This window comes from Ambystoma mexicanum, chromosome 1q (assembly GCF_040938575.1).
Source record: "Ambystoma mexicanum isolate Mex_15411 chromosome 1q, UKY_AmexF1_1, whole genome shotgun sequence".
In the NCBI taxonomy this organism is placed as follows: Eukaryota; Metazoa; Chordata; class Amphibia; order Caudata; family Ambystomatidae; genus Ambystoma; species Ambystoma mexicanum.
This window is the reverse complement of record NC_090922.1, coordinates 113,232,488-113,252,409: the sequence shown is the minus strand read 5'-3', so window position 1 is coordinate 113,252,409 and position 19,922 is coordinate 113,232,488.

Genomic DNA, 19,922 nt, shown 5'->3' with positions numbered 1-19,922 from the left:
CAAACCTTTCACCTATAACCTTGACTGCCACATGCCACCCGCCAACCTCCCTCTCTAAAAACGTGCATGCCACTCCTTTCACACGCCCTGCTTCACTTCTGCGCCTCACTGACTTCCCCCACATCTCGGCATCTCTGCACGGCCGCACTCATCCCTTGCCACATGCCCCTCCTACCTCCTCTCACCTCAACCCTGTGCGCCAGCCCCCTCCTCCCATCCCTGGCACCAGCCGCCTTCTTCTACACTCTTATTATTGCCAGACTCCCTCAATCTTCTCTCCCACGCTCCGCGCATCTCTCGCACTTGTGCATCCTCCTCTCCCAGACCCACTATCTCCTACCCATCCTCTCCTCACCTTCCTCAGCTCTCTCTCTCTCTCATCTATGTTAACACCCTGTTGTCGGCACTTTAGTTCACTCCCTCATTTCCCCCAGCCCTACTATCGCCCTCAGTTGACTTTTCTCCCACCCTAACCCTGGACTCTGTCTTCTATCCTGTTCTATACCATCTACACTCAGCTGTTCTGTCTCACGAACCAACCATCCCAGAGCCAGTGCCATCACACCCACCTGCCCTTATTCAATTCATCCCCCATTCTGCCACCCACCTGCAGCATGTTATGGTAAACTTACTGACAGACCTTCAGCTGGTTCTCTTCCAACCACTCCCGAAAAATCATTCTATTTCCCGCTCATTTCTCTCCCGCCACCTATCCTTTCTGTGTTCTCTTTGATTCACTCTTCAACCATACTCCAACTTTCTTTTCCAAAACATCTTCCTTCTCAAGCTCTCCGCTCATCCACCTCCAATTCTCTGACGGTCAGTCGCTTCTCCAAGCAGAGAATTGGGGGCAGATCTATATCCTCGGCTGAGTTCTCCCTCTGGAACAGCCTCCCTGCCTCTCTCAAACTTGAGCAGAACCACCTCCGGTTCGTGAAGCAACTCAAGACCTTCCTTTTCGTTTCTGCTTTCTCTCTTCCTCGCCCTTGCTGATGCACCTGACTGCTCCGCACACTGGTCTGTAAGTCACCCTCTGAACTCGGGCCCAGGCTCCTGCATGTGCAGTTGCCCTTGCACTGCCTCCAGGCTCACCAGCAGTTCAGGGTATGTGTATGCAAACCTACAGTCCCTTCTCTCTGCACTTATGAGCCATGCGCTGGCTGCACTTGTAAGTTATCTGCACTCCCCCTCCCCTCTGGCACTTTTCCTCTTCCCTCTTCCCCACACTTGTGCGATCTGAATGAAACAAGGCCTAGTAAGAACGTTATTTTGTCCTCCCTTGTTTCCCCCCCTCGTCTTGTCGCGCCTAGAAACACTTATGTACAGGCGCGTTATAAATACCACATCATATCATATCTCATGACCCTATCCTGTCTCTCTCTCAAGTATCCACCCACTGTCTCTCACCCTCCCCAGTGCCCGTTTCCAACCCTAGCTCTGCTTCTCTGGCCACCTGCCACCCTCTTAATTTCTCTACCCCACAACAACGACATAAAAAACAGCCTCGTCCAACAGCATATGCCGGCTACCAACTGAAATAAACACACCTACGCTCAGTGAACGGTGTCAACCAAACTGAAGTTGCCAGCAGCACAGCTCTCTTGCTCTTTTCTCCCGCTCAGGCTTATTAAACCCGCCCTCCCCCGTTGCTTTTCAGATCCACAAGAGCACCAAGAAACCAAGCAGATGGCAACAGTGCGCAGTATAAGAACTTTAACATAAAATTCCCCAACTTGTTTTGTTCGTACCCCCTCGCCTCTGTCACCCACCAATCCACCTCTAGACCCATTTTCTCTCTCAACACCCTACCATACCAGTTGTCCCTAACACTGCATCGCCCACATTGCGCCTTGCACCGAATTTTCCAGGATCTCTCACACTAGGTGTAAATAAATGGTGGCTAAGGGCATGAACTTCTCGGCCTACCCCAGGCTCAGTCTCTGTGCTTACCCAAATCAGCCTAGCCTCTATCACAGAGGTATACTGTGGCAGGCGCCATCAGCTTTCCCACCCTTTTCCCCTTTGAATAACCACAAAAAGTGTCTCCACCTGATATCCGGTGCCTCTGTCACGCCGCCGTCTCCCGGCGGCGCCATTAGATTGTTCCGGGTTGTTTACGCACTTCCCGGTCCACCGGTCTAGTCTTTTTGCTCCTTGGCGTTGGTTCAGTATTTAACCCCACCCAACTCTGGGTTTGGCGCGTTGCAACTTGGTCATTTTCACTTTGTTGCTTTTCTTCTGTGTTTTTTCTCCTCGCACTTGCTCTGCCTGCCTTTCCTCGTTTCTGCTCCCTCTCCTGCTACCCGACCATCTCGCTACTCGGGCCATTTCCTTTGCCTCTTCCGCTTGCCTTTCTTTTCCTTCACTTTTCTGCTTCGCTCTACTTTCCTTCCCGTTCTGTGCTCAATCTACCTGGCCTGTTTGTTGAACTCCGCTCCTTATCCACGCCCTGTTTTCATCCCGGGCGTCGGCTACAGTTCTATCTCTACTCTTCAGCCTCAAGCCCAAGACCTTCCTTCTATTCTACTACCTTCGGAACCTACACAGTGCGCTATGGATCTCCTTCCTCCAGTAGTGGACTATAGAACCACCCGGAGGTTTGCTTCAACAACCACCACTGAGAGGTTTTTTTAAGTGGCTGCTTTTTTCCTCTCCATTCGGTCCCCGCGGGAAGGGAGTCCACTGCTTCCCTGTTTAACAGGGAATCAGGGTGGCTTCTTACCGAGGACAACACTTTCTCTTCTCAAAGAAGAAATCAAAGAGGAAGGTCACTCGGCGAACGGTCTCCCCAGAGGATTCAGGTGAGGAGGAAGGGGAGGTGGACATTGATCTTGTCGAAGACCTACCTTTAACAACAGTGCATGACAGCCTCATAACGCTCCTCAAAATTACCTATAATCTGAAACACAACTGTCACTTTATATCGGTTGGTCTTTTCACCTGGCTGTGCTTCTCCTCCATGGCCAGACACGCTATCACACGTCTGTTTGCATCTGGTACACTATTTACTGGGACAAGACTGCAAAAGCCCTTATCAAGAGAGAGCAAACCCGGGGGGCGCTGTTGGGCACGACGAAGATGGCCGCCTGAGGGGAGAGCTCCGGCCCGTAACATATCCTATTATAAATTAATCCTGTTCGGGGCCGCCTATACGCCAATAAACAGCTGCATTTGGCAGTGGAGAGCTTGTGGGATCACGCCACTGATTTTCACGAAGGAACGCCGGATCAATCCTGAGATATCAGACTGCAAACTTATACCGTGGACGCGACAGAGGCATACCCGGCCCACGGTTCCAGAAGAAATCACGCGCCGACCGGGGGTGCTGGCTTGTGCGCAGGCCGGATGGGGGAGGGGCCGCGCTCAGCACCTTTCTGAGTTGCCGTTGGATATATCCTGTTGGCCCTCGATCCTTCTTCTGGATATACACCGCATGCCTGATCTGGACGGAACATTGCCCTTTTCATCTGGATTGTTACCCCGTTACCCCGCTCCCTGCTCCGATACTGCCCTGCGGATTGAACATTGACCTACCGCCGGGTCGGGCCTTGTCAACGGAGGTGGACCATTGCGTTCACCCGCTGGGGCCTGCCGGTAACATCATAAGGTGGGTGCTCTGGTGCCTTTTTCTTATATACTCATCAGCGGTGTACGCCACACACCTGAGTGCCAATGATTGCTAACCACTGCCTATCACGGGGCGCCGGAGCGAGGGCACACCCAACGCAACCCAACAGGGCTGACACATGGGCCGCAGCGAGAAAAAAAGCATGCGCTCCAAGAAAACTGGTCCGATGGACTCCTTTGCCAGTTCCCAGCCGCATGGGCCTGTCGAGACACCCGCTGAGCCCTCGGGTAGCCAGCTGGAGTCCCCAATAGCTGTGAGAGTGGACAAACTACTAACAATGGTCCAGAGTGGATTCCTGACAGTGAACAGCAAACTGGATGACATAGGGGCCACGATCAGCTCTTTGAAGGCCAGGGTTGATAAGGAAAGTGCCCGCACTACGGAGGCGGAGAACAGGATTGGAGTTAATGAGGACACGATAGCACAACATGGCCGTGATATCGCCCAGCTGAAGGGAGACCTGCAGAAAACCCTGAACAAGTGCGAGGACTTAGAATCTCACTCCAGGCGAAACAATATCTGTCTGGTAGGGGTGGCCGAATCCTTTGGTAAGGGCTCCATGGAGCACCAAGTGGAAGATCTGAAATCCCTCCTGAGCCCCAATGCTTTCTCCGATCATTTCCTCATGGAGCGGGCCCATCGTACCCTGGCCTCCCCTCCCAAACCTGGAGCGCCGCCCTGCACGATCATTGCCCGGCTTCTGAATTATAGAGATAGAGACGCTATCCTGAGGATTTCCAGAGAAAAAGGATCCCTGTATTACGAAGAAAACAGGATACACATATATCTGGACTTTTCGACCAATGTGCAGACACTGAGAAGATCCTACGAACCGGTCAAGAGACAGCTGAGACTACGTCAGATCCCATATGCGCTTGTCTTCCCGGCTAAAATGCGCATCCAACACGGAGGCCGCGGACACTTTTTCGACAATCCTGCGGAGGCTATGATGTATGTTGAGGCCTCAATCCCCCTTCCCCCAGGGAACCCGGAAGCTAACCGCAACCTGCCGGCCGGCGTGTGCCGGAACAGGAGGACCACGCTGGCTGAAGGGGCTTGCTCTACACTACCTTACCACACGTTCGATAACCCGTCGATGGCGAGGTGGCCTTGTCCACCATATATTGATGCAGGGCCGTGAGCCCCCCCATATGGTGTTCGGTCGCGTGAGTACAGCTCACACCCCCAGGAGACTTCCCAAGTTATGGTTGATGGGATACATCATCCGGTTGGGGTTGATGATGCGGGTGGGGGGTTGGAAGGGGAAACGGGTAAGAGTTTGTCCTGGTGTTCTGCAGGGCATGGTTGGGGATGTTATAAAGTTAAAATCAGGGGACTGTTCTTCAGCGAGACTCTTCCAAACTTAAGACAGCGGCGTCATGCTTGGCAAATGCCCGCTTTGATAGACAGTTATGGCACAAGCTAAAGGTGGATTGAACATTTGACTGCTCTCTTGGAACATTGGGGGTCTCAACAACCCAGTAAAGGCATGGAAAATTGCTGCATACATTACGCGCCATGATCCCCATATCCTTCTGATTCAGGAGACACGTGCGATGTGGAGCATCAACAATAAATTCCCTCCACGGTGGGGCCCTCATAGGTACTTCACAGAATAGTCAACGCAATCCAGGGTAGTCCTGAGGCTTATACACTCTAAGATATGCTTCAGGGACCTTGCCAGTAAGATAGATCCTTTGGGTAGGTACGTGTTGGTATGGGGGGAGGTGGCGGGATGACAAATCCTGTTGATAAATACATATGTCCCTAATATAGATGACCCACTATTTTATCACGCAATCCTTGACATGTTATCCACATCGACTGAGGCGCAAATAATATGGGGTGGGGATTTCAATATGATCCTTGATCACTCCTTGGACCGCTCATACACGTCCCCCAGGGCTCCGTCCAAAGCGGCTCTTGCCGTTAAACAGATAATTGAACAGACCAACATAATTGATGCATGGCGCACGTTGTATCCACTTGAGAAGAAATTCACGTTCTACTCATCTGTCCACGACTCCCACTCCCGTATAGATTATTGGCTAATTAGCTCGTCCCTCTCCACTGAGATCGATGACTGTGCAATTCACCCCCGCACGCTCTCAGACCACTCGCCAATAACACTGAACATCTGCCTGGGTGACTCCCCACCTCCGGCTATAAGGTGGAGGATGCCCTCTACAATCCTTAGGGACCCCAATATCTGTGAGGCGTTACATACTGAAATCGAGGAGTTTTTGGAGTTGAATGAGGGCTATGTGAGCACCTTTGCTACCTTGTGGGAGGCATTTAAGGTTTGGGTCCAGGGCACTATATTGGGTAAATCTACAGGTATGCTGAAAGTGGTGAGGAGGGAACTGGGTGCGACTGAAGCCGCGATAGATACACTACAGACGGAATATAGTGCCACATTGAACAAAGAAACCCTGTCTAGGATACACGCGTCCCTCAAGGACTTTCACAAACTAGCCAATAGGGAAGTTCTATACATGGCTGCCCCGGCTAAGGCCCGTAGATACGGGGAGAGCAATAGGGCAGGGAGATTTCTTGCCAACATGCTTAAAACAGATAGGCACCCTAACCCAATCGCTAGTGTTCAGAATCCAGCTGGAATCATGGTCCATAAGGAATGCGATATCAACGCTACTTTCACTGATTTTTACTCCGTTTTATACTCTGATCACGATGTTAAAACTAGGGATGACACGTTCAGATATCTAGACTCCCTCGATCTCCCAACACTCACTGGAACCACAAAACATTTTAGATCAACCTGTGAGTATTGAAGAACTAAACAAGGCCATAAAATCTTTATCTGGTGGCCGGGCCCCTGGTTCGGATGGTCTGCCTGCCGAACTGTACAAGGAATTCCAAGGTGAACTGGCCCCGCTGTTACTGAAAGTATGGGAGGAGGCCATGAATTGTGGTGTCCTACCAGGCTCGATGCGTGAGGCAATTATTACGGTCCTTTTGAAGCCACGCAGACTAGCTCAGGAAATGGCCTCTTACAGGCCCCTCTCCCTAATCAATACTGATGCGAAAATCTTCGCTAAAGTACTGGCCACCAGGCTCCTTCCATACATGCCGATCCTGGGCCACCCTGATTAGGCCGGCTTCATACCAACTAGATCCACGGCTTTAAACCTTCGACGGCTGTTCAATGTGCTGGCACAAATGGACCCGGAGGCCTAGGCGGCCGTAGTGGCCCTCGATGCCAAAAAGGCCTTTTATTCCGTCTCCTGGACATACCTTTTCCTTGTGCTTGAGAGGTTTGGACTCGGGCCGTATTTTATCAAATGCGTTCGGCTGCTATTTACTCAACCATCCGCCAAGGTCCTAACCAACAACACCCTGTCCCCTTCTTTCCATCTGCACAGGGGGACCAGGCAGGGTTGCCCATTGTCCCCTATTCTGTTTGCCCTCACTATTGAACTAATGGCAGAATACATTCGGCAACACCACTCGCATAGAGGACTCAGGATGACTGGCCCTCCCCAGATCATATCTCTGTATGCGGACGATACCCTGTTGTATGTCCGGGATCCACATGAGAATGTGCAACACATTATGGCTGACATACACAAGTTCTCGGAATACTCGGGATACAAAATCAATGTCCCCAAATCCGAAATCTTTCCTTTGACCCCTAATACGGGTGACCTATCTTGCATCACAGGGTTTAGGCCTGCCCCCACACTGGTGAGATACCTGGGCATAATGGTGGCTAGAGACAATCATGGCGCTCACACAATCATGGCGATCTGCTTCTCACCCTTTCAACCAAGCTCCACCTGTGGGCTAACCTCCCTCTGTCCCTATACTGCCGAGTGGCCCTACTTAAAATGGTTGTATTACCCAAACTCCTGTACCTCTTCAATAACATCCCGATATGGCCCGGTAAACACTTTTTTGTTAAACTTAGGTCACTGGCATCTTCCTTTATTTGGAATGGCAAAACTGCTAGGTTGGGGTGGGATAAAATGGTGGAGCCTTTTTCACAGGGTGGTATTGCGGCTCCTGATTTCGAATTGTGTTGCATAGCAGCTCAGGTACAATTTGTAAAACATTGGTTTGACCCCGGGGACACTGCCCCACACATTCTTCTCGAGAAGCACGCAGTCCGCCCCAATGATATACGTTCGGTCCTTTTGAACCCCACCTATAGCAACAACTGCCCCTTTGACCCGGTACACGTCACTACACGGGCGTGGTCCAGGATTTATAAAAGGATTGCCCTGGAAATCCCCTATGACCCAGATATACCCCTGTGGAATTTCTCCAGTGTTTCCCCAACCTTCGACAAGGCCCTTCAGCTGACCTGGGACCCGAATAGACTCTTCAGGTTGCGTGATATGTTCCCTGATGGCACGTTCTGTGAACTTGCAGATTACACGAGGGCGGTTGGAGGTGGTCAGCTTAAACGCCTCCAATACTATCGCATGAGAACCGCTTTTGCCGCCAAATGGCCCTCCTTCCCGGTGGAACCCCAGGCACATGAGTGTATCAGAGCCATGGTGACGACGGACGGTCATGGCAGGGGAATCTCGTCACTATACACCCTGGTGCAATCACACTCCCCCTCACGAAACACTATCAGAGAAACCTGGGAGCGGGATGTGGGTACTCAGATAGATGATGTACGATGGGCCCGATATGGTCAACTCACCAAATCGGTCTCCATGAACTCTGGACTCCGACTGATCCAGTTTAAAATACTGAACCAGCTACATTACTCCCCGGCTAGTCTGGCTAAGTTTGTGGAGGGTTGCACAGGGACATGTTTGAAATGAGGTGCTCCTGATGCTGGAGCATATCATATGTACTGGTCGTGCCCTGTTATCGCGAACTTTTGGCGTGAAGTGGCCGAGCTCCTTGAGGAGATAACGGCGATCCCAGCCGCCCTATCCCCCCTAAAATACCTGCTTGGTGACATTGGGAAGGTGAAGGAGACCACGAGGAGACTATTTAAAATCTCATGTATTATTGCCAAACGCTGCATCCTTAAATGCTGGAAATCCAATGCAGGTCCTACCCGATCCAATTTCCTGAAAGACTTGTTTATGGTGAATGATGACGAGGAACTCTTTGTTTTATCTGTCCCGACACCCTGTCGTCCTAAAGATATATGGTCCCCACTATGTTTGTATTTATGTGATTTGATGTCCGATTCCGATGTAACACCTACCCCATCGCCTTAGGTGACGATACCTGTCTTACTGCTACTGACATATGCCACTGTCGATACTATACATATGCTATACTCTACTGTTCATGAGAACTGTCTTGTTGTGAATTGTTCCCCTCAATAAACAAAGTTTAAAAAAAAAGAGAGAGCAAACCCTGCTCTACCAGCCAGGGGAGTAGCATTTTGGTTTTCCTAGAGGGGAGGCTGAGGGCGGTTGGAGGAAGGAGATGGAGCACCTGCAGCAAGTCAGACAGAAGCCTCCTTCTGCTTCTTACTGTGGCTAGAGCAGTGACAGAAGGAATAGACTGCAACACAACGGGTGTGTGGAGAAGGGGTGGTGCACGCACTGGTCTCCCAGCAACTGACAGGGTCAGCACCCCAGGGCAAAGAGGAGAAGGAAGCATACTGCATCAGAAACACATCTGCTGCAATGTCCCCCAGGACTCCAATGCCCACAACTGTACCCTGTTATCCAGGCCACGCCCACTGCTGTTATCTTCTGTTGGTTTCCCGGTAGTGAACGCAGTGTGAATGCTCATCCTATCCTGATTCCAAACCTGTGCCGTCCAGGTTCTCCCAGCCTGATGGTTAACCCACATCGCGTCTCACGTGCACTGCACACAGTGAAGAGGCGGACTCCAGGAGTTGGATAAAAAACGTCTTTATTCCTTCAACTACAAACTGGAACTGCCCTCTCCCACCCCCCGCCCCTCCCCTTCCTGTTGCTCCCACTCCCTCCCCACGTGACATCGGAGGATTGCATTTAAAGTAACAACAGCACCCCCCCTGATACTAAACAGAAAGGTGCATTCTAGTTAATTTCTTCAATTAGTCGATGAGGCAGGCTTCAAGCCTTCTGAGTTCGGGTGCTCCCATTGCTCCACCGACACTCACTAGAAATAGCAAAAACATCACAGTAGAGAAACTCCTCCCTTTACTCCAACCCATCATCGACCTCTCACCGACCATCACTAACCCCACCGAATAAGTTGATCTGTACAACACAACCATCCTTAAGTCCTTAAACACCATAGCACCTCTCAAACACCGGAAAGCCAAACCACGCGCGCATCTCAATTCCTGGTTCACTCCTGAACTAAAAATACTCCGCAAAACTAAAAGACAAGCAGAATTATCTTGGAAACAAATGCCCTCCACTAACAACAAGACATTGTACGCACTTGCCTCCAACATCTACAAGACAGCCATCATCCAGACAAAAAAAAAACATGCATAATGAAAGAATCTGTAGCGCAAAATCCAACACCAAAGAGCTTTTTAACATTCTCAGAGACCTCGAATCCCCCTCCCCCATTCCAGATACCTGCATCAAAGACATATCTTGGTGCACTAACATTCAAGAAGCACTCCTAGGCAAAATTGCCATGCTACAAACCAAAATTGCAACTAAGAAAAAAAGCCTCACCTTCACCGATAACCCTATCCCCCACCCACCCACCTATAGCGGATGACAACAACCTATTTGAGTTCTCCACCATATCCATCAAAGAGGTGGAAGACATAATCAACTCACTGAAACCATCTAAGTGCCAAGGCAATATCTGCCCGGCGCCTATTATCAAAGACGCAGCCAAACATCTTGCTCCTTTCATTACCTCATTGATCAACTCCTCGTTCACATCCAGCATAGTGCCCAACAACCTGAAGGACTCTTGGGTTCTACCCCTACTTAAGAACCCCAACCTTCGACCCCAGTGTCCCCTCCAACTACAGACCCATCACGACTGTCCCCCTCCTCCTCAAAATCCTTGACAGAGCTGCCTATCTATAGATACAGAACCACCTCGAGAAAAACAATTTATTAGGACTTAGACAATCAGGTTTCCGACCCAAACACGGCACGAGACCGCATTGATTGACCTCAAGACACAAATGGACAACATCAAAGACAAAGGCAAACTTGCACTCCTTCTCCTCCTCGACCTGTCGGCGGCCTTCGACCTGGCCAACCATGACATCCTTTGTAAACATCTAACTTCAGCAGCCAAATTCTCTGACAAAGCCAATGCTTGGATCCAGTCCTTCCTGAATAACAGATCCATGAGGGTTTTTGCTCCGACAGCCTCGGGCAAACCAGCCCCAGTCACATGCGGTGTCCCTCAGGGCTCCTGCGTCTCCCCCACGCTATATAATGTATTCACAAAACCCTTGTTCGACATACTGGACCGCCTGGGGGTCATTTACACGAATTACGCAGAGGACACGCAAATACTTATCCCATTAACAGGCGACTATGCCACTGACAATGCAGTACTTAACAACATCTACTCCATTATCCAAGAATGGATGGCTAAGCACGGCCTTTGCCTCAACGACGACAAGACTGAGCTTCTCCTCCTAGGAACTCAACCCAGACTCTCACCCTCCAACTGTATCACATTAGCCAGAGCGCTAGTCCTCTCCAAAGTCGACTATTGCAATGCTCTATACCTGGGCACCAGCCAAAAAAACAAACATCAACAAGATGTAAGTTATTCAAAACAAAGCCCTACAAGCTGCTCTGAACATATCCAAACACGAACACATCTCTGACACCAGAAGATCATGCCACTGGCTATCTATATCTCAGAGAATTGAAGCACCCAGATACCTATCAGACAACCTCACACTCCACATCCCACCTCGTCCAACCAGATCAGCGCAAACACACTGCCTAACCATCCCGAGACACAAACTCAAAAAGGCAGGTGGCGCAAGCTTCCCCATGCTTGCCTCTAAACTTTGGAACTCACTTCCTCTTGATCTTAGATCTGAACCATCCTTTCACAGATTCAGACACAGCGCCAAATCCTGGTTACTAACTAAAGAAGCCATGGACTACTAACACTATACTACTAGCTTTCCCATTGCCTGCAACCTTGTAAACTATGTACTATGACATGATTCATGCCTGCCATACCTTGTATCAATCTGTACTTGCCTGATATTGTACCAAATCTCTGTACTTACCTTCTACGGACCATTTTGCATTGTACTGTATTATTCTGACATGTTGTTTTCAATCTAAGCGCCTGGATGCCCTAGGGCCAGGCGGCGCTATACAAATAATAAACTAAACTAAACTAAACTGTGGAGTCAAAATGTCTGCCTGATTTTCCAGAAGTTCCTGAGTCCTTTCTTCACAGGAGTCTTCACCATCACCTTCATCGGACGGGTCCCACCTGTGTGCTACCGGGTGGGACCGGGTGGGACTCTACTGGGGTGAGAGTCTTGGATGGAATGATCCCAGGCATTTTCCTCAAGTGAGAGGAATTCCTGGTTACATTCCTGCTCTCTCCTTCTGCAGAGACGAGAGAGCCTTTTACCCGGGTGACCAGAGCCTTTTACCCAGGGGCTCATCACCAAATGCTGCCATGCTCTTTCTACTTTGCGGCTGAAGCACTACTACAATGTCTCCTGGCTCCAGACCATTATCTTGGGCACTTCTGTCTTCATCAGCACGCTTCCTCATGGTTTCCCTGCGTCTGGGGTCTTGGTTCCTCATATCAGCATCTCCTTGATATCTCTCCTCTGAGCTGATCTCATGAGGTAGCCTTGTCTGAATGTTTCTACCAAACATTACTTCTAACTGAGTCTTCGCTGTGAGTGGTATTGTGGTATTCTCGCAGCAGCTGGCATAATAACCTCTCAACCGGTTCCCTTGTCAGTCGAGCAATTTGTACGCTCCTTTTTATATTGCTCATGAAGCCCTCAACAGTGCCATTTGCTTGGGGCCACAATGGTGTGATTCGACGATGAGTGAACCTCATGTATTCGGCAAATACTTTGAAGTCTTGTACCATGAAAGGGGGTCCATTGTCTAATTTCAATATTTTCGGAATGCCGTAAGTGGCAAACATTCTATCCAATGCCGGAATAGTGTGAAATGCTGACGTGGAAGGCACAAGCTGTATGTCAGGGAAGCGGGAGTATACGTCGACTGCTACCGGATGTGCTCGCACCCTTCCAATGGTCCGAAGAAATCCACAGCAATTTCGTCCACGGCATTTTCAGGGAGTTGGGTCATGCGCAGAGGATCAGGCTGCGTATGAGGATTGATCAGAGCACAGGTGGGGCATTGCTTGAGGAGGTTTTCTACTTCCGAATCTTGGTGAGGGAACCAGACCTTTTGCCTGAGCATTCTCTTCGTAGATACTATTCCTCTATGGCCCTCATGTGCCAAGTCCAGCACCTTGCGTCGTAATGTGCGAGGAATTACTATTTTTGTTCCCTTGAGTAGTAAACCTCCTTCTGTTTTGGTTAGTTCTTCCTTTACTGCTAATAAGCAGCTGATGTCTTGCTTTGTTTCCCTTTAGGCGTTCTTTACTGTGTGCTTTGCCTGTGTCCAGTTTCCCTTCTCTAGGCATTTGAATGTCACCTGCAGGCCTTGGTCATTCTCCGTTTCTAGTGCAATACGGTTCTAGTCCTTTTGGAGTGTTCACATGTACGATATACTCAATGTACTGATCTGCAAAGGAGGTAGCAGGTTGGGATTCCTTGCATGGATGATGTGACAGAATGTCTGCTGGGTTGTGCTCCTTCCCGGGTCGGTGTACTATGTTGAAGCTGTAATCTTTTAATCTTAAGGTCCATCTGGCAATTTGAGGTGGCATCTTTGCTTGCAATGTATTGTTCATATACGGATTCCATATATGAAAAATAGCACCTGGTGGTCTGTGACCACCGTGAACCGTTTTCCGTAAAGCAAAAGATGAAAGTGCTCAGAGGCCCACACTACTGCCAGCCCTTCTTTTTCTGCCTATGAGTAGGCTTGTTCTGTCTTTCTGAGGCTCCTACTGGCATATGAGACAACGTGTCTTGTGTGGCTGTCATTTGGATCAATTTGTAACTACAGGGCTGGTGTCTACTATGAGCTCTGTTTCTCTGTTTCTCTTTTTGAGTTGAAGTAGGCCATGTTCTTAGCATCCGATATTTTTTGCTTGATCATCTGGAATGCCTGCTCTGTTTTGTTTTGTTCGCGCCCTGAGTGGGTCCTTAATGTAGCAGGTACAGTAGCTGGCAAGCCCAAGGAATGAGTGCATATCTGAGATATTTTGAGGCGGGGCAGAGTCTGTAAGTGCTCTGATCTTCTCTGGGTCTGGGGTCATGCCCTCTGATGAAAATAGATGCCCAAAGAAATTGAGTGTTTGCATTCTAAACTCACATTTCTCTTTGTTTAGAGTGAGCGGGGCTTCTTCTATGGCCATACAGACTTGAGTGAGTGTGCTGTCGTGCTGCTCCTGGTCTTGTCCGAATACCAAAATATCACTGCTGTAATTTAATCAATTTGGTATGTGCTTAATGTCATTGTGTATTTCGGATTGAAATATTTTAACGGCTGAAGAGACCCCGAATCTGAGGCACTTATATCTGAATAGTCCCAGATGCGTTACAAATGTTGTGATATAACGGGAGTTTTTGCTCAGTTCTAACTGGTGGTAGCCCTTGATGAGATCTAGTTTTGAGAAGACAGTGGCACCATTCAACGAGTGTACCGTATCAGTGATGCAGGGTGCTTGGTGGTGTTCTCGTTATATGGCCTTGTTTGGACGATGCATGCCTATGCATATGTGAATGTCAGTGATTTCCCTTTTTAGCAATCTGACGATAAGGGACACCCACAGGGTTAGCCCTTCTACAGATTCAATAATGTCTGCCTCGAGGAGCATCATGCAAAGTTCTTCCTGTACCTGCTTCTGTATGTTTATGGGTATTCCTCGGTAGTGTTTCACCACCGGAGCCACCTGCGGGTCAATATGGAGTTCGATCTGTCTCCCTTTCATCTTTCTGAGGCCCTTGAACAATGCTGAGAATAGCTGTTTGATCTTTGCAGCTGGTTCGACCTATTTGTGAGCCATGGGTCTGTATAATACATGGATGAGGCCCACGTCAATGGCAGCTTTGTAGCTCAGGATGCACCCGCTATCGGAGGCCGCCTTCAGAACATGCATTGGAATCTTCATTGACTGTCCTTTGTAAGAGCATGACGCCATAAAAAACCCTTTGCATGGCAGTGGTTTTTTGGATCTTTACGGGTAGATGTTGGCTTCCGCCGGTTTGCGACGAGGAGCTTGTGGTAAACTATCGTAGACTTCCTCACTTATGACATTCAAGTTCGCTCCTGTATCCACTAGAAATTTGGCCGCCCTGTTGTTTACTTGCATTAGGAAGATGGGGCTGTGGTCCTTTGCCGTCTGGTTGCTTAATGCGTACAGATAACCCCTCTTATTTGGCTCTTCCCTGCGTTTCTCTCCCCTCCTGGGGTCTTCCTCAGATGATTCACTCAACCTTCTTTCCGTCTGTGAGTGTTCAACCAGGTAGCGTATATATCTCCTGGGTCTTTTCCTCGATCTCGACGATGTTGATTTGTTGTCTCTCCAGTCTCCGGACGCTCTCTCTTGTGGTCTTTTGTCCGTTCTTTCATCTCTGTTTCTTCGCTGAGGTGGCTCTTGTGGGTGGTTCGATGCCCTAGGGGGACTTGGTGCCTGTCTTTCTCTGCCTTGATGTGGCCTTCCTCCCATTCCTTCCCCTCTCATCTGCCTTCTGCACATGCGTCATACTGCTTTAAAGTGATTGTCTCCGCCACAGGCTGAGGACTGCTGGCCAATAGCGGGACATGGTCCCTTGTGTGGGAATTCGTAGCTGCACCTATAGAAAAACAGCTTGCCATTTCCCTTAGATGACAGGTCCAGCCTGTTGATGCTTTCACCTTTGCCATATGATATTTTGATCTCCCCTATTCCTTCCACTTGAGATGCCAGGGCGGCATCAGAGCGCGCAAGTCGTAGGATCTCTTCCAACGTGCATGGTTTTTGTAGTAGTCTCTTCCGAAAGTCGGTGCACTCACACCCTGCGATGAGTTGCGAGCAAAGGGCCTCCACATTCCAATAATTGTTGAAGTTTGAATGCTTAATTTTTAACCTCAGACGCATGACAAAAGTGTCCATTGATTCCCTTTCGATCTGTTTTGTCATATGAAATATGTTTCTCTCATAATCCACATTCGTGCGCGGGGTGAAATGTTCTGTTAGTATGGATTTGAGATTTGTGTAGGTATCAGTCGAGACCGCTGGGAGTTCATGCACAATGTCTCTGACATTTGGGCCTATGTACAGAGTGAGAAGGTTGTGTTTTTTTTCTTTGTCAAGGGGCCCTTTGGCCTTGATGCACACTTCAGAGTCTCTAACCCATCTTTTCCAGTGAGGCCCCAAACTGCTGGATTCTGTGAGATCAAAGTATGTGGGCAGTTGTGCCCTGGATCCTGGACGGTAGAGCTGGGGCTGAGGTGAGGGGGACGGTAAGCGTGTCATCCCCAGATATATTCTCATGGTGTTCAGTGATTAAATGCAGGTCTTGAAGGCTGCTTCACACTGTATGATGGTGTGTAGTTGACTGACCTTAAATTAATGTGGTGCTGTATTCCCCTTGTGGCGGGAGAACAGATGGTGCGGTGTTGAATATCTTCCTTCTCCCTTCCGTGTTGTGAGCCCTTTGTGCCTCTCGTGGGCCACATACTTATGAATGTTGTCAATGTGCGTGTGACTGTAACACGCAGATCACGTCCAACTTCTGCCTCTCACTACGGCCTCTGGCTTAGGTTTTCCTAAGAACGTTTCTCAGTGGGCGGAGCCAGTGCTCGCACGCCCTTTACACACCAGAGTTCCCATGTGGGGACTCGCCTTCTCCTTTATGCCTTCCACAAGTTGAGGCAGCCCTGCAAGGCTCAACAGCTTTGGGTGCATTGCGCACTGTGGATTCCACAGGGGGGTGACTGTTCTCGGGCTGTATATAAGCAGCTGCCTGCAGGAGCACAGTGTCTTGCATCTTGAGATCTCCCTGCTCCTGTTTGCCTTGACCCTCTACTTTGTATGCTGCTCCTGTTGCTGCATTATCCTGTTTTCACCCAGTGCCCTTTCCGGGCTCCCTGCCTTGCAGCCGATCATGCTCCGCTGCCTTCTACCTACAGCCCTTGTCCTCTGGGCTTCCTGCCTTGCAGCCTACTACAGTCCTCTGCAGCCCTCTACAGTCAGCAGCCCTGCTCCTCTGGGCTCACTTCTTGCTGCTCTGCTCTTCTGGGCTCCTTGCCTTGCAGCCTGCCTCACTCCAGCTGCCTACAGTCCTTGTCCTCTGGGCTCCCTGCCCTGCAGCCTGCCTCACTCCGGCTGCCTACAGCCCTTGTCCTCTGGGCTCCCTACCTTGCAGCTTGCAACCCTCTGCTGTCTCCAAGCCCTTGTTCCCTGCGCTCCCCATCTTGCAGCCTGCACCTCTTCGCTGCCTACAGCCCTTGTCCTCTGGGCTCCTTCCTTGCAGCCTGCTCCCTCTGCTGCCTTCAGCCCGGGTCCTCTGGGCTCCTTCCTTGCAGCCTGTCTCCCTCCGCTGCCTACAACCCTTGTCCTCTGGGCTCCCTGCCTTGCAGCTTGCTACACTCCTGTGCCTTACAGCCTGTTTTACACTTAGCTGCCTACAGCCCTGCTCCTCTGGGCTCCCTACCTCGCGGCCCTATTCTTCAGGGCTCTCTGTCTGTCGCCTACTACTAATCTCTCTCTGTCCTGTTCTTCTGGACTCCCTGCCTTGCAGCCTACTACAGTTCTCTGCAGTCCACTACAGTTTGCCTGCACCTAGTGCCACTCTTGACTGCAGACCTGCTTTCTACTTTGCAGCCCTTCTGTTTTCCTGACTGCTGCTCCCTTGTTCTCTTCCTTGAGTCCTCTGTACTCCACCTTAGGTTATCTATTTCTGTCTAACTGCCTTTCCTTCATTTCCTTCTGCTAGATTGCTCATTGACTTCCTTTTCCCTGGATATTTCTGTTCTTGTCTTCTCATGTGTCTTATGTAATCCCTCTGTACAGAGCTTGCCTGTTGGTTTCCGGCAGGCAACCTCTGCCCCTTCCCTGCTCGCGTTTTCAGTGTTACAGAACCCACTGCTGTTGTTCCCAGCCATGAGCATACAGCGTGGGCCTCTGTTATAGCAATCTGTGCAGAAGGCTGGAGTTTCCTAAGGTTCGTGGAACACTCTTTCCCATTTCAGCATACACCCCAAGAGGGAATCCAGTTTGTTTGTACCTTTGTATCTTTTGCCCCTTTTGGCTCACAACTACAGTTTCCTACTCTTCTTTCTTGTTGAACTTCCTGCTGTGTGTGCTTATCTGCTACCTTACCTCTGCACAGCCACCCAAACCCTACCCGGGTACCCTGTGCCACTGTTGACAGAGTGCCATTCTTGACAGCGGAAGGCATGGGAAAAGGTAACAAAAAACTGTCTAAATTGTACGAGAACATGAGTGAGATGCATCAATTATTGCTAGAAATTAGGGGCAAACAAGCACTTCACACAGCCGAGTCCAGGCATGCAGACCCCCTCTCACCACTAGTACCGACATCACAGTAACCACCCCCCACCAGCAGCAGCTGCAGCAACACCAATGCCAGCAATACCAATAACACAGGTGCCAACAACACCAAGATCAGCTATCACAGTTTGAACTACGCCAACTATGACAGCTCCTGACACAACGTATGCTTTAAAAGCATGGTCAGTCCCCATTACAAATGCCACAGGACAGTCAGGAGCAAGTAACAACAACCCAGCAGAGACGGTTATGATTAGTAGTTCCAAATTAGATCAAAAACTTAAATCTTTTCAAGCAGAAATATTGAACAGATACAAAAGGTGTCTTGCATGGAACATTGACATAACAATCAAAGAGTTCATCAAGATCTTTTCGCTGATAGAAGCTCAACGCAAAGGGAAGGATGCTTTTAGGGACCCCAAAAAGATAGAGGAGAAAGCCATAGCCAGAAACGCCCAGAGAAAATCAGAATTGGGACAGCTGGCTACAGGCTTTCACAATCTTGCCAACTATTTACGAAGAAAAATTCCTCCACGATGGCAGAAAATTATGGGCATACGTGGACATCAGAGAAGTAAAAATCACTCAAAAAGGGAAAACCTGGCTAGCATACGACAATAGATTCAGGAGAAGCTGTCAGAGAGGCCAGCCATAGAATGGGACGAGGTCCAGAACGACTTATACATGTTAAACACAGAGCCTCCTTCAGAAGAACAGATCACGCAGATAACCCGCTGAACTAGCAAAAACTCACAGGGCCCCAAACCCTCCGACAATAAAAACCACAAAAAGGGGGAGCAGCCCTTCCGGAAGAACCAGCCATGGGGGGCTAAAGCTAATACCCACAGGCAGAACAAAAACCATTCTCAGAAATCCAACACCCCTTGTAAAAACTTTGGGAAAAACCAGTGCACATGGGGAAAAGAATGCTGGTATAAACACATGTGCACAAACTGCAATGGTGACCACACAGCAAGTAACTGCACCAGATTACCAGCCAAAAATACAAAAGAATCCGCAGTATCATACACACACTTTCAAGAAGCGGTAAGACTCATGCAGGAATGCGGCACGAATGCCCTGATGGCCAAACTGGACATCGAATCCACTTTCAGATTACTGCCAGTTCATCCAGACTCACAGCGATTGCTAGATTTCACTTTTAAAAACAAATTTTATGTAGACAGGTGCCTCCCCATGGGATGCGCAGTATCTTGTGCCCTATTTGAACAAATCAGTTCCATTTTTCAATGGGCTTTTCAAAGACAGAGACCAGGGTCCAGGATAGTACACTACCTCGATGATTTCATGCTAATGGGGCTAGCAAACTCTGAAGAATGCAGCATAGCCCTGGCGACATTAAAAGAAATGGCCGCGCAATGGGGCATTCCCCTGGCAGCCGAAAAAACGACCAAACCAGCCACCAACATAATCTTTCTAGGCGTTGAAATAGACTCCGCAAAGGGCCTATGTAAAATTCAAGAAACAAAAATAGCAGAACTCCTGGAAAAATACGAAGCTTAACAACAAAAGATAAAGGCACAGTGAAAGAAATCCAGTCCCTAGCTGGAAGCCTCAACTTCGCAGCCCCAATTATCCCTTAGGGGAGGGTATTCTCCAGAAGTCTGGAACAAAAAATCAAATCTTACACCAAACCCCACCTACACATCCGACTAGGTGCAGAGGTGAAACAAGATCTGGAAATTTGGGGAAATTTCCTTAAAGATTTTAACGGGACAACACTTTGGCGTAC